Source organism: Eleutherodactylus coqui, chromosome 7 (genome assembly GCF_035609145.1).
Source record: "Eleutherodactylus coqui strain aEleCoq1 chromosome 7, aEleCoq1.hap1, whole genome shotgun sequence".
NCBI lineage: Eukaryota > Metazoa > Chordata > Amphibia > Anura > Eleutherodactylidae > Eleutherodactylus > Eleutherodactylus coqui.
The window spans coordinates 145,772,396-145,781,437 of NC_089843.1; positions in this window are offsets into that span (position 1 = coordinate 145,772,396).

Here is a 9,042-nt window from a genome sequence, read left to right on the forward strand (position 1 = left end):
AGAACACATTTTGAGGCCCAACTTCCTCAGTTTAGCTAGGGGGCATACTCTCCCTAAATATAACAAGTGGTTTCTCCAAATTCAACACAAAACACCACTTTTAATGGCTACTTCAGTCTCAGAATTATTCAACCCCTTCATGACAAACATTTTTAGTACTGTACGTAGTGAAGCACCCTTTTGCTGGAATGACCTGTACAAATATCACAGAAGCCGGCCATACTTGCTGATATACAATACAAGGGCAGCTATAGGCACCACATCCCTCAGAATGCGGATGGTCAGATTGCTATATGAAATAGATTGCACAGGTGCGATTTACTGATGAGCAACCAATCACAAAGCTATCACATATTGGGGGGAATGGTATGGACCAGAAGGCTGGGAGTAAGGTGCAATATTTACTAGACATGTACATACACAGATATCAATAAAATGTCTCAGTCTTTATTTGGTAGGACCAATTTTTGCGCGTTTTCTGCGGCGTTTTTTGCAGCCCTCCATTGACAATCATGGGTGCATTAAGAGAAAAATAAGGAGACATATGCAACTGACAGTTCCTATGTGAAAAAACCCCACGAAACGGAAAAAAAACCCCAGATGGACAAGAACACATTCTATACTAATTGCTATTGAGAAAAAACGCAAAACATCACAGGAAAAAAAATCGCAAGTGGGTAGGCACCCTAAGGCTTCTTCTTCAGTATTGTTGGGGACATACTATATTATATATATATATATATATATATATATAGTATTAGGAGAATGGGGGATGTGAGTAAAGGGTTAAGGTACAAATAGTGGGAGGGAGATGTACAGGTAACAGATAAAAGCAAAATGGGTAAAGAAAATAAATCACACATCAGTAAAATACACTTATGGTGAATGTAGCAAATGACTAGTATTGACAGCTGTGGACGAGTAACATATGTTAAAGATAGTTATGATGATAATAATAATAATAATATGGTATATAGTGATATAGTTGGTAATAAAACTAGTGGAGGTGCAATAAAAAGAGGCAAAATAAAAAATATAAATTATGATAGAAATAATAGTAACAATAATGATAATATTAGTTTATTAATGATAATGATCGTGATGTCAGCATGCAGTAAAATCAATGCATAAATATTTGGAAACATATGTTGAAACCCAAGTTGTTAATCTTAACAAAAACACTGAATAAGAGCAGTAAATAAAAAACAGAGCCTATAAAATCTGTGATTTAAAATAGATACCAGTGGTCAGACGCAACTGCACAAAAACAGAAGACTTCGACTAAGACAGGTGGACCGGATTTGGCATGCGGAGGCCCGCAGTGGATTACGGCTGTGAGCCAGACCGGCGACCCTGCGTACCTGAATTTACTGTAATGCGGGTAACCACAGCGGCTTTTTTCAATATTTGTATTTCCTGTGCCGTCGCTTCGTGATGACACGGGTACCCGCAGCCTATATGCAATGTTAATTGCTTATAGGCTGCGGGTCGAATGGCCGCCATTGACTTCAATGAAGGCCGTCAGCAAGGATTCCACGGTAAAATAGAGCATGCTGCGATTTTTCCTCCACTCGCGGAATATGTAATTCGTATCCGTGAGCGAAAGTACATGCTTTTCAATGCCTGCGTTTTGCCGTGGATCCTCTACGTGGACACCGATCGTGGATTCCGCAGTTGGAATCTGCCCAAGTGAGCAATATTATCAAAAACAGAAACAAACAAAAAGGATACCCGCAAAATCTTATTTCATCAGATTTCAATAAAGCAAAAATCAAATCCCAAATGAAGGCTCTAGAGAAAATAAAAAAAGACCCCGAAGACCCCCATAAATACAATCTAAACTTCATCACGCCCTACAATTTTTCCCACTCGGTCGTCAGATCTATCCGTAGGAGACACCAGCCAATCCTCTTACAGGATCCATATCTTGCATAGTCTATTCCCTTCAAACCCAAGGTTCAATTTCAGAAGAGCCCACTCCCTGAAAAACACATTAGCACCCAGCAAACTAAGGAGAATTCAAAGACACCAGTCAAACTTTAAAGGGGTTGTCTCGCGCCGAAACTGTTTTTTTTTTTTCTTCCATAGGCCCCCCGTTCGGCGCAGGACAACCCCAAAGGTTGTGGTAAAAAAAAAAATAATTTATTACTTACCCGAATCCCCGCTCTGCAACGTCTTCCTTCTTCCTTCACCAAGATGGCCGCCGGGATCTTCACCCACGATGCACCGCGGGTCTTCTCCCATGGTGCACCGTTGGCTCTGTGCGGTCCATTGCCGATTCCAGCCTCCTGATTGGCTGGAATCGGCACACGTGACGGGGCGGAGCTACGAGGACCAGCTTTCCGGCACGAGCGGCCCCATTCACCAGGCAGAAGACCGCACAGCGCAAGCGCGTCTAAAAAAGCAAGAAGACATCAGAATTAGAAGGATCCATGGAGACGGGGACGCTAGCAACGGAGCAGGTAAGTGAATAACTTCTGTATGGCTCATATTTAATGCACGATGTATATTACAAAGTGCATTAATATGGCCATACAGAAGTGTATACCCCCACTTGCTGCCGCGAGACAACCCCTTTAACGTCTTTCCAAACATCTTGGGGTGTTTCAAATGCAATAAGATAAACTGTAAACTTTAACATTAAAAACAGAGTAGCAGAATTGACTGGCCTCGCCACGAAAGAACTTCAAGATCAAATACTTTATGAACTGCTCTTCAAACTTTGTGATATATTTAGTTAATTTTCTTTCCTATTTCAGGTTGGCGTTCACATTCCATTAGCTCTGCGCATGTTCTGCATTATGATAAAGTTTCCTTATACAGTTCACTGTTAACCATTGAATGCAAATAAGGGAGATGGAATAAATCCTCCACAGTGCCACCTATTGAAAGGCAGCATTCCTTCGAGTCAAAGTGGGACTTTTTATACAAGTCTTGTTACAATGACTGGGAATCAAAAGCAAAGCCAGACTCCATGTACATACAGCTGTTTCCAGGTTATTGCCCTTCATCAGTGTACAGTAGGAGACTGGATTTTGCTAGTGAGAGGCCTGGGACAGGGGTCAGAAACGCTCTTTTCTCCTTAGGGAGAGCAACTATATACTATAAACTAAGTGAGGAGACTCAAATGACCACGCACGCTCCTCTGGGTAATATGCAAATAAGGGAGATGGAATAAATCCTCCACAGTGCCACCTATTGAAAGGCAGCATTCCTTCGAGTCAAAGTGGGACTTTTTATACAAGTCTTGTTACAATGACTGAAAAGAGCGTTTCTGACCCCTGTCCCAGGCCTCTCACTAGCAAAAGCCAGACTCCTACTGTACACTGATGAAGGGCAATAACCCGGAAACAGCTGTATGTACATGGAGTCTGGCTTTGCTTTTGATTCCCAGTCATTGTAACAAGACTTGTATAAAAAGTCCCACTTTGACTCGAAGGAATGCTGCCTTTCAATAGGTGGCACTGTGGAGGATTTATTCCATCTCCCTTATTTGCATATTACCCAGAGGAGCGTGCGTGGCCATTTGAGTCTCCTCACTTAGTTTATAGTATATAGTTGCTCTCCCTAAGGAGAAAACAGCGTTTCTGACCCCTGTCCCAGGCCTCTCACTAGCAAAAGCCAGACTCCTACTGTACACTGATGAAGGGCAATAACCCGGAAACAGCTGTATGTACATGGAGTCTGGCTTTGCTTTTGATTCCCAGTCATTGTAACAAGACTTGTATAAAAAGTCCCACTTTGACTCGAAGGAATGCTGCCTTTCAATAGGTGGCACTGTGGAGGATTTATTCCATCTCCCTTATTTGCATATTACCCAGAGGAGCGTGCGTGGCCATTTGAGTCTCCTCACTTAGTTTATAGTATATAGATGCTCTCCCTAAGGAGAAAAGAGCGTTTCTGACCATTGAATGCAGAAACATGCTAACTAAAACTTAAGATTCCACTAGATGGCAACAAAGCATCAGTTACTAAGTTAGTAATCCTTGTACTTTATATACAAGGCAAGGTGTATTGGTGACGACTCGCTTCTCTGCCCAGAAAAGTATGTGTCCCCCCCAACTATAAAACCAATAGAAAAAGAATAAATAAATACATATATATATATATATATATATATATATATATATATATATATATACACATTCTATGTGTGCTGCCCTATATATAATATATATTATAAATGTATAAATTTTAGGGCAGCACACCTGGAAGCTTCCATTAATGAAACAGGAAAGAATTCACTGACAACTCTTTTCTAGAGCTTCGTATACGTTTTTACGCAATAGGCTTTATTACAGGTAAAATAATGTACAATATGCCTCATGCATTATGTTTTTCTTATGACAACTCGCATGTTGCCCAATTTAACCAATCAGATTTCAGGTTCCATTTTTTTACTTTCATACACATGAATAAACTTCCCTCTTCTAGTGGGGTGCCACCTTTTCTCCTAAGAGACAGCGCTCTGGGTGCTAAGGAAAAGAAAGTAGTGATGATGAGGAGTTGTGTGAGGACAGTCAGTTTTCGGAGTGTGTTGCAGAGGTGGAAACGTTGGGTGAGACACAAAGCTGTGCTAGTGAAGATGGTGGTAGCCGTGGTGGTACTGGGAGTTCTAAAGGTGGATATGATGAGGGAGGAAAAGGAGCCCCCAATAGACTGATAGAAGTAATTTGCATGATGAGGACTATGGTGATGATGTGGTTTTGAACAGAAAGTGAGAACCAGGTGACGAGGAGGTGAAGATATCATCAGAGGAGGAGTGTAGTGATAGGCATAGGCAGTAATAAAGAGCGGAGCCAAGGTAAGGTCAAAACATCTACAAACCATCCCAGGAGTAAGCCTGCTGGTATAATCAGCTCAGGAGCAGGTGATGGTCATAGTGCTGGTGTAAGCTCCAGAAGAAAGCCTGCTTGAGGAAGGACAAGCGTGGGTGGTGGTAACACTAGCTCTTTCCAATAGTCTGCCTAGTCTAGTCTAGTAGCCAGGCCTTATCACTGTCATCTACTGTTCATCTTCCTCCCTCCTATCAGTTATCCATAACTATATCCAACAAACAATACTATGTGCCAGGTAATCCAGTTGTGAAGCTTAACTCACACCTGGCCAAGTTGTTGGTGATGCGGTCGCTGCCATACTCTGGTTGTGTCCACCGTTAGGAAACTGATGCACTGAGCTGAGATGGTGGATACCAAGCCATCATTACTTCTCCAAGAAAGCTGTCCCTGCCTTGGACAAACTCATGGAGGTGAAGGTGCTCCAGTTCTTGTGATTGTTGGTGTACGGCAAGTTGCACACCACCGTCAACACGTGGAGCAGCAACTATGGCCTGGGATAGTACATGTGTTTCATGGCCCACTGGATCAAGTACACTACACCATTACATCAAGGCCAAGTATTACTGACACCTCCACAGTTGTGCTGGTCTAATTCAATGTCTGCCACTGGGTGCCTATCCTCCTCCTCCAGACATGTTCCTGTCCATAACAGGACAGAGCATGGCTTACACTCCTCCTCCCCTCTTTCATAGGTGCAATGTGAAGCATGGCCATGCTGCATTATACCTGCCCCTCTAGCAGCATGGAGGACATTAGAAAAAAGTGATGCCTGCGTTCCTTTTTAAAATCACACTTTCGGATCTTTCAGTTTGAACCTAAGTAACCTGCATTTTTATTTTCTGATTCTCAATAAAATAAGGTTCTTTAAGAAAAAAAGCCATACTAGGTAAATAAAGTTATTAACACTTTTGCTAGTTATCACATTGGCCATCACATAAGCTCAAGTTCAAGTCAAGAGCTAGTGACCACTTAAGTTCACTACGTTGCAAGATGGGGTCTCCATGGACTGGACTTGTTGTATCATTGTAAGGGGGTAACGCTACTGCATTCCCTCTTAGTAACGCTACTGCATTCCCTCTTGCTGCCACTGTCTGCTGTGGCCGATGGCCACAGGTTCAAGCCCCGCCTGAGGAGAGCTGGCAATCGCTGATTGTTTTCCTCTGCCAGCCAGTGCCAAGGTCTGAGAGTGAAGACAAAGTATAGGCACTTCAGTTGCCATGTTGGAGTGGCTTCTTAAAGACTTTAGTTTGGGGTTCCGAGCCCAGTGATGACTCAGTGGTGATGCGGTTAGTGCATCACTGCCTGAGTATGGTCCCTGATAGCTTCAGTGATGGCCGGAACCTAGCCCCTCTCCCCAGCACTAAGCACAAGAGATTTTTGCACCAGCAGGTCCCCTATAGAATGATAAGGAGCTGCATTACAGCTCCAGTCTTTTCGGAGCGGAGACACAGTAGTAGTGTGCTGCCCAGCAGCACATAGGTGGAAGACCAGGCCAGTGTGAACGGGGTCCAGCAAAGATATCAGTGATGTGGCAGCAGCCATTGGAGGGTGACCTGAGCACACAGTCCCTCATGCTGGGAAGCTGTGCATTAGAAAAACAAAAGAAGGCTTGAAGACCCAGGGCCACAGATTACAGACTGAGTGGAAGGAGAGGAAATCTCCCTTCATGCAAGGGACTTGAAGTAGATGACTGTGCCATAATCCAGAATCCAGATAAAGATGAAAGCTGCTAGACGCACAAGACACCAGTCCAATGACACTAGTGTGCGCACACTACGGACAATGGGTGACTATGACTGACGGATGTGACTTGGGGAGTATCTCCGCAAAGAGGACTGTGATTATTGGGAACTGTGACATGTGGATACTGTAATCAGTTTCCTGTTAGTTCGTGAGAGACCACTGTGTATAATTAGTAAGCGATGTAAGGCTTAGTGATTTATGATGCAAAGTGTAATGTGACGGGGACAAGACACTGCGGGTATAGCAGCACTATGCGCTAAAACGAGATAACGTGAAAAGAAAGCGGTCATGAAACAGTATTGCTGTAATGTAGAGATGCTGATTCAAATCTACAGTGCAGCTACTCCCCCAGCAGGTGCACCGTAGGTACGCAAGAGGCCTCACATGGAGCTCCTGAAATTTAGTGCGTACTCTGGCACCTACGGTGCATTAGGCCGTGATGCTGACATGCTGCGGACCTTTGGTAATATGGAGTACAATGATGATGACAGAGCAATACCAGGATTATGAATACTAATGATGATAGGAAAGTGCCCCATTGCCCCAAAGAGATTTACTCCTGTACCTATAGTGCATTGAAAGCACAGAGTATTGAGAATGACGTACGGAGATATGGTACAAGTGTGATTTCCGGTTAATTAAGCAACGTTTAAAATACTAGTACCCTCCCATAGAGTGATACAAATTTTATTAAGTAAAGTTCTATTTTTTACAAGAAAAACTGGCTTCCGTCTCCGTCTGCCATTGCCATGCCATCCTGAACCTGTGTTGCACCACCAGCACCCGCAACCGGTTACACCATCACATCCCATATCGGATTGGGATCTAGGGAATTTGGAGGCCAAATCAATGCCTTGGACTTTTTATCAGGTTCCTCAAACAGTTCCTTAACAATCTTTGCAGTGTAGCATAGAGCATTATCCTGCTTAAAGAGGCCACTGCCATTAGGGAATACTATTGCCATGCAGGGATACTGTATATTTAGTATGCAACAATATTTATGTAGGTGATGCATGTCAAAATAATATCCATATCAGTGTCAAGGCCCAAGACGTCCCAGTAGACTGTTGCCCAGAGTATCACAATGCCTCCTCCGGCTAGTTGTTTTTCCATAGTGACCCTGTCACCAGTTCACCGGTTGTCCTTCCTTGAGGTCTTTTGGTACGTCCTAACCACTACATACTGAGAACACAAAATACATTTAAAGGGAACAAACCTATAGTGCCATCCTCCAACTTCATATAAAGTAACCCAAAAGAAACAAAAAAAGGGATGATATACCAGACACTCAATATATTATTTTGGGACTATGATAGGTATTGTGAATAAGTAACTGCTGGTGCATTTTAGTAGCATACATTGATTATATGATATGTAATGAATGATTTATCTACGATATGTATGTGATTTGGTGACAATAATGTCAGCAGGATATTTCGTTTTTAAGTGGATTAATAAAAAATTTATTTTTATATATAATTTTGATCTTTGAGTGCCTGGCATACCTTCCCCCTTTTTGTTTCCTTTGTATTTGTTTATGCTGAGAACACCCCACAAGACCTGCCATTTTTGCAGCTGCTCTGACCTATCTGTCTAACCATTACAGATTGTCAAAGTTGCTCAGATCTTATGGCTTGACCATTTTTCCTGCTCACAACACATCAACTTGAAGAGCTGACTGTTTACTTGTTGTCAAATACATCCCACGCCTAGACAGGTATAATTGTCGCAATATAGTCAATGTATAGGTGCATTTACATGGCAAGATGATCGCTCAAAATTCGCTCAAATGGCAGTTTGAGTGATAGTTTTGAGTGATTACTTTGCATAAACTCTTAAGTAGCTAATTAGCTACTTAAGAGCTTATAAGTGTGTAAATGAAGGCTCCCACTGTATGTGGAAGACAGCAGGAGGGCTGTCTTCTGCATACTGCTGCTTTGTTCTCGGAGCTCTCAGCTGGTATCCCGCTGAGAGCTCCGAGCAGGGTATGGATACAGCTGACAGCTGCTTTGGCCTTGGAGCTTTTAGCCGGTATACAGCTGAGAGCTCCGAGTGGGATACGAGCTGAAATAATACTATCAGCTGGTATCCCACTGAGAACTCGGCGTGCGGCGTTGATAAGCCTCATCGCTGATTTTTAGCTTGCTAAAAGTTAGTAATGAGCGAATAGTGCACGATGGGCGCGTGTTTAGATACAATGATTATCACCTAAAAGATGGCTTTTGAGCGAATTTTGAGCAATAATCGTTGTGTCTAAATGGGCCTTTATTCACTTCAACTTTAAATAATTTTAATGTTATGTCTGATTAGTGTATATCAATTGTAGGACCTTTTTGCTGTGATTGAGATTTGTTGCCATATACACTTGGCTTCTTGTGCCTTATCTAAGCATTGAATGGTAATATTTTATAAGTAGTGTCAGCTATGGCCAAGGCCTTGTTGCATTGGGTTGGGCTTTGAT